The following is a 6,396-nucleotide window of genomic DNA, read 5'->3' as shown; positions in this document are numbered from 1 at the left end:
AATTTGTGCTTTGTTTATTTTGTTGACTTTTCTCCGTTACTGCTACAAAGCATATCTTTAGTTATTCACTACTACAGTGAAAGCTTCCTGATAAAGTGAATTTTTGAAGTGATTTATTAACTTGTGAATAAATATGTGCACATTGTTTACAGGTTTATAACTAATTATCACCTGATTTATGCTGCCATTAAACAGATTATTGGTAATTGTAATTTTAAGCATTAGGGGTGCACTCATTTTAAACTTAAGGGTGAGTCCATAACCAGTGTCAGCATTTCTCCATCAGGAATAATATCCTACTTGCACTCACAGTGCAGCAAAAGTTGAGCTTTTAAATAAATGAAACAGTGATCAGGTAATAGCCTGCATACCGAACTTAAATGTACAGGCAACCACTCCAATGAAAGCTGAATATGACAATGGTGAACATGCTTTAAGTTCACAGGACTTGTAACCCCCCCAACACACACACACACACACACACACACACACACACACACACACACACACACATACATTAATTTCATTTTCTTGGTCTTATGGTAACCTAGGCAGCAGAAATACTATAAGTAACTGACAGTGGGGATGCAGGTACAGCGCCACACCATCATGTTGATCCTGTTACAAAACTTAGCTTTTGTTTTAATTGATGGTGCTGAACATTGATAATGCAACTGTTGGTGCTGTCCACATGATGACTGGGCCATTGAGTGTTTGAATTCAAGATGCAGTCATTGAGCATTATGGGTAAAAGCAGGAAGTGTGGCCCAGAAAAGGAGCACAATGATTTCACTCTGTTTTGATATTGTGCTGCCTGGTGCATGAGTTGGTGGTACAAATCCAACAAAAGTGCATTTCCCAACCCATGTATATGCTGATATGAGACACAGACAAGAGTGTTTTACACACATATTTTGTTCACCTTACAAATGACAAGAAATTCATTTTGGATTGTTTGTTTGCCAAGATATTTACAGAAATATCAAAAATTATAATTATTTGTATTATTAACACCATAAATATCACTGAATAGCTTTCAAATATCAGAAGCAATTTTCTTTACTATTATCAATATTTTAACTGATGCCATTCAATAGCTTGTAAGACAGCTGGTTATGGAAAAATTCGAGTACATATAGAAATATTGTATATTTTTATGACTGTGGCAACAAACAGCAATATTTTAAGTACTGACTACTATTCATGCGCATTGCAAATTCTTCTTTCTTTCTTCTTTCTTCTCTTTCTTTCTTTCTTTCTTATTTATTTCTTCTTTATTTCTTTCTTTTTCTTTTTTCTTTCTTTTTTCTTTCTTCATTCTTCCTTCCTTCTTTCTTTCTTTCTTTCTTTCTTTTTTCTTTCTTTCTTTCTTTCTTCTTTCTTTCTTTTTTATTCCTTCTTTCTTCCTTCCTTTTTTCTTTCCTTCTTTCTTTCTTTTTTCTTTCTTTCTTTCTTCTTTCTTTCTTTCTTCTTTCTTTCTTTCTTCTTTCTTTTCTTTCTTCTTTCTTCCTTCCTTTTTTCTTTCTTCTTTCTTTCTTCTTTGTTCCTTCCTTCCTTTCTGTCTTCCCCCATGATATTTCACACCATGCCCTTCAATAACACGTAGTTGTCTCAGTTATGAAAATATGTATGTAAATATGAAACTATGACTTATAAGTTACACATAGTGATTAATATATGCACTGTCGCACATTTTAGATTAACAACATTAGTGTCATTTTGTTACTTACACATTGCTTACTATTAATCAGTAAGTCAGTTAGGGAACTCGGACCCAAAAATGTCAATGTACCATAAGGAATTATAAGTGCTATGGAATTTTAAAAAAAGTGGTATAGGTGTGAGTCCTATACATTGTAGAGAGTGAGGGGCATAGACCTCTGTGTGGGAGACACACTCAAAAGTCCATGCAGATGCATTTCTTGTAGTTACTGTGTAAGGCAATCTATGGCTTACCAGACTGGTAAAAGAATGAGTGTAAGGAAAGGAAAATGTCTAAAAATTCAAAAAGGAAGTAGTTGAAAGAAGATGATGGTGTGAGCCATGCTGAGTAAATCATGCTAAGTATAAAGGAAAACAAAACATGGAGAAGAAACATGTAGAGGACAAAATTACTAGAAGGATTAGAAAGGAAAGATTGATTTCCTTAGGTAGTATATGGATTACAAGGAACATAAGACAAACCTCCAAAGCTCATTATTGATGGAAGAGAATGCTGGGTAACTATTTGAAATGCCAGGACCCAGTAGAGTGAGTCCCAAAATAAGGATACTGAATGGCCAAAAGAAGGGCCTTACATATACTCAGACTGAGAGGCCATTTCTCAGAGTATTTCCCTTTTCTTTGAAGTTTGACAATCTCAGAGATGGTATATAAATGTTTGGGGGTGTGACAGGGTACTAAAAGACGTTTTAATTAGAAGAGTGATTTTTGAAATTCGCTCTTCTCCAGCTTTTCTGTCTTTTTTCTGGTTTGTTGGCACCTGATATTTCAGAAATCTAAACAAAGTCACTGCATTAATCTTCACAAAACAAGAGTAAGGTACTGGAATGAAATGACAGGACCGTAGCAGTAACGCAAACAGGCATCACCATACAGAAGCAGACAGTATAAAGAGAGGGCTTGGAACTGAAAGAAGACCAGACGCAAAGCTCTGTCTACTTTTTATTAAATTGTTGACTGGGAAAGCCCACTGGACACAAGTGTCCCTTCTCTGGGATGACCTGGGAGCACTGTCTGATTATGTGTCCTGCTCAAACACTAAGGAAATGGAGGTATTATGAGTGAAAGTCTGTACCCTGGATTACTGCATGCTGCTTGTTAACAGCTCAGAGCCTTAATCCTCTGTACTAAGTTCCAATGTACACCCAAAACCTTTGGAGAATGTGGGGGATGCTGTCTGCACCTCTCATAAAACTCTGGAATAAATTAGGCATCAGGAACAGGCTTAAATGACTGCAGTAAGAATCATTTAGACTGGAACCTCACTTAAGGATTAGAGGTGATCTTACAACTGTATATCTTAATGGGCACAGTTCTACTGAACTCTCAAGGGAAGGAGGTGAAACAAGCTGATAAGATAAATGTCCATTCATCCATCCATCCATCCACAACCCCTTTTCCCATTTTTGCAGATGGGGTTGGGGTGTCACTTCAACAGTGCCAAGGTTTACACCACTAGGTGGCTAGCCCTGTCCCAGTAGTTCATCCACACCACACAAGTGCACACACACTCACACCTATGACCAGGTTAGAGTGTCCAATCCACCTACTGCATGTCTTTTGAATGTGATTGGAAACTGGAGCACCCAGAGGAAACCCACATGAAACGCAGGGAGGACATGCAGACTCCACAGAGAAGGCACCTCATCTGAGAATCGAACTGGAGAACCTCTCACTGTGAGGCAGCAATGCTATCCACTGCACCACTGTGAAAACCCATGTATTTCTATATCATTTGTTCCTTCCCTTTTTAAGATCCTACCTCATTTTCTTTTATCTCCTTTGCAATATTCAGCACTTCACTTACAGATGGTTTAGAGTTTGATTTCCATTTTCTAGTAATTACCTTTTGGTAGCTAACAACATTAAACTTAGTATGTCATTCGCATGTCTTGGCAATTCAGATCCTGTATCCCAGCTCAATACAATCACAGAGTACTCTGTACAGAATTTTGTTTAAGTATTTACCAACTCATTACACTCCCCTAAAAGATACATGTCCATTTTCCAACAAGTAAATCAAGTAAATACAAATACAATGTTGTTGAAAATTATGTGTTGGACAAAAAAAATGTTCCCGGTTGCCTCTCTTTCTCTTTTCTATCACACCTCCAGCATTTGTTATCTATATCTTGAAAAATTCTGCTTGGGGCATAAAATACATGTGTAGACCTATGTAAACACTCCCAGAAAAGTCTTTCTACACTTTGGTGCATACGTGGGAGCCATACAGATATCCTCCCATTGTTCCTTTGTAAATTACCTTTCCAGACTCTCTCTCCCAATTTTTCTAATCTTCTCTTATTGATTCATACTGTTAACATGCAATATTTTATATGCCATGCTAATTATCCCTTTTTTAACAGCAGCTTGTGTTCTAGACTCAAGTGAAAACACTACTAGATTTGGTCTTTCACTTAGAACTCACTATCCCTTTCTCTTTGCCTATACTCTGATATCGGTCCCTGGCAGTCTCTAACCTACAATCCAAACTTCTGATTGATCTCATCCCATTTTATTACCTTTCCCTCTCTAATTATTTGCTCCCAGTACCTTAGTTCCTTTGCCAATTTTCTCCAGTAAATTCCAGCGCAATCTTACAAATTTTCTGTACCTCTGCTTACAGCCATTCCTATTGGCAAAATCTCCTTTCGCCGTTCCTTGTTGGCTTAGTTCTTATAATGCGTTCTGTTACTTTATGACTAAAATATTCCGCATGTTTGTTTTTACACTCTTCAAGGACCTGCATCCACAAATCTATACTCTCCTTGGCTCATTAAACCCCCTTCCCATTTCATCATCATCTACTTTGATTTATACACTTATGTTTACATTATGAATATGAGCCTTATTTGTGTAGCTCTAAATTGGGTAATTCTAAACCACCTTGTTCTGTGGGAAGAATCAGCTTATTCACCCCTGGTTTGTCGTCTGTGGCCCTTATGGAGATGAGCACTTTGTAGCTGCACTAAGGCACATGCATATACCAAAGCCATTCTAGTTCATGGGCGTTGATAATTGGAAAAATTGGGGCATGAATGGCTAGGCTTAAAAGGCTCAATGGCTGTTAGCCTAGTCACCTCCTATAATCCTATGATCACAGTTAATTTTTGCCCTCTTTCCCTCCAAATAAATTCCTTCAACTCTTTATTAATTGTCATATACAACTTTTTTTACATATTTGATTGTGTGAGTGCCTTTTTTATTATTTTATTCAACTTTATAACAACATTTATGTACAATAAACAGTAAACAATCCCTACTGAGTGACAGGCATCATTTCTATCTGAAACTCTTCTGTTGGGTTTGTGTCTTTACCCCTTTCTCTCTCTCTCTCTCTCTAGATATATATATATATATATATATATATATATATATATATACACACACACACACACATACAAGCTTCCCTTGGGAATCTACTTCTCTTTTTCAATCCTCTCCAACTTTGTCATTTCTTTTAGCATTTTTTTCTTCCTTTGTTCCCATTTTCTCTTTCTGTACCTCTAACAGTTTCATTCATTCATTTTACTAGATCCTCCCCTACTGGGCTGTCCATCTTTTTTGTTATTGTTTTCTCACATATTCTCATCAGCAATCTCACAAGGCTCTTTACTGCTTCTGGTATTCCCTCTGATATCCTAGTAAAAATAGTTTTGGTATTAATTCAGCGTTCCCTCTTTCTTTTGTCATATTCCATCCACTGTGTTTTACTTATTTTTTAAATTCCCCTAAATTATTATTTATTTATGATTTATTTATTTTATTCATTTGCATTTGTTTACCGGGATGGTCCAGCTGGGCCAGAAGTGCTCATTTTCAGTGGAGTCCCGGGGAGAAAAGCTCCACATATAAAGTCATTTCACATACAACACAGAATTTACATTAATAAAGATATTTAGCACATATTATTGGCAGCTTATAGAATTGGTGAAAAAAACAGTACATAAGTAATCATTCTCAAATCAAAGATATTATACAAGCAATACAGAGTATATACACGAGGACATTCCATATGAGTAGTTTTCAGCTAGCAAAATTTATATATGACACTTCATGCAGTGGGTGTAAAGCAGATATAGGAATTCGTTAGAGACTAGGTACTTAAACTTTTCACAACTTTAGGAGGTGTAATAGCTGAGTGATAGGCTATATGAGTCCTGTTGCAGGAATCAGCAAAGGTGGTGGATATTGTTGCAGATATAAGTGGTGGTATGATATTAAGGTAGGCTGCGAGAGAACCTGAATATCTCTTCTGGTTCAATGGTAGGTCCATAAGGGTTAGGAAGAGAAGGAGTAGCCAGGAGGGATCAATGGTAGGACAATGAGGGTTAGTAGAAGAGGGAAGTAGACAAGATGGAGAGGTTGAGTAAGTAAAAAGACAGGTGGATGTCAAAGGAGGATACCAGAGTAATAGTTGCAATGGTTGAAGTTAGGTTATATGAGATGTGGTGTTAGCACATCTGCACAGCCAAGATGAGAAGAGGTGTTGTTTCAGAGATGCCTTGAAGGGGGTTACTGAGCGGGTGAATCTAAGTGTTGGGGGGAGGGAGTTCCAAAGTTTTGCAATGGTAAAGGAGTAAAGCATCTGGCCAGCCAAAAGTTTGGGTTTTTCTACATTTATGAGCAGTTGGTTGTTGGATCAGAGTGGTCTGTTAGGATGGTATAAAGTAA

This window comes from Protopterus annectens, chromosome 9.part0 (genome assembly GCF_019279795.1).
Source record: "Protopterus annectens isolate FY-2018-M chromosome 9.part0, PAN1.0, whole genome shotgun sequence".
NCBI lineage: Eukaryota > Metazoa > Chordata > Ceratodontiformes > Protopteridae > Protopterus > Protopterus annectens.
Note: the sequence above shows the minus strand (reverse complement) of the source record.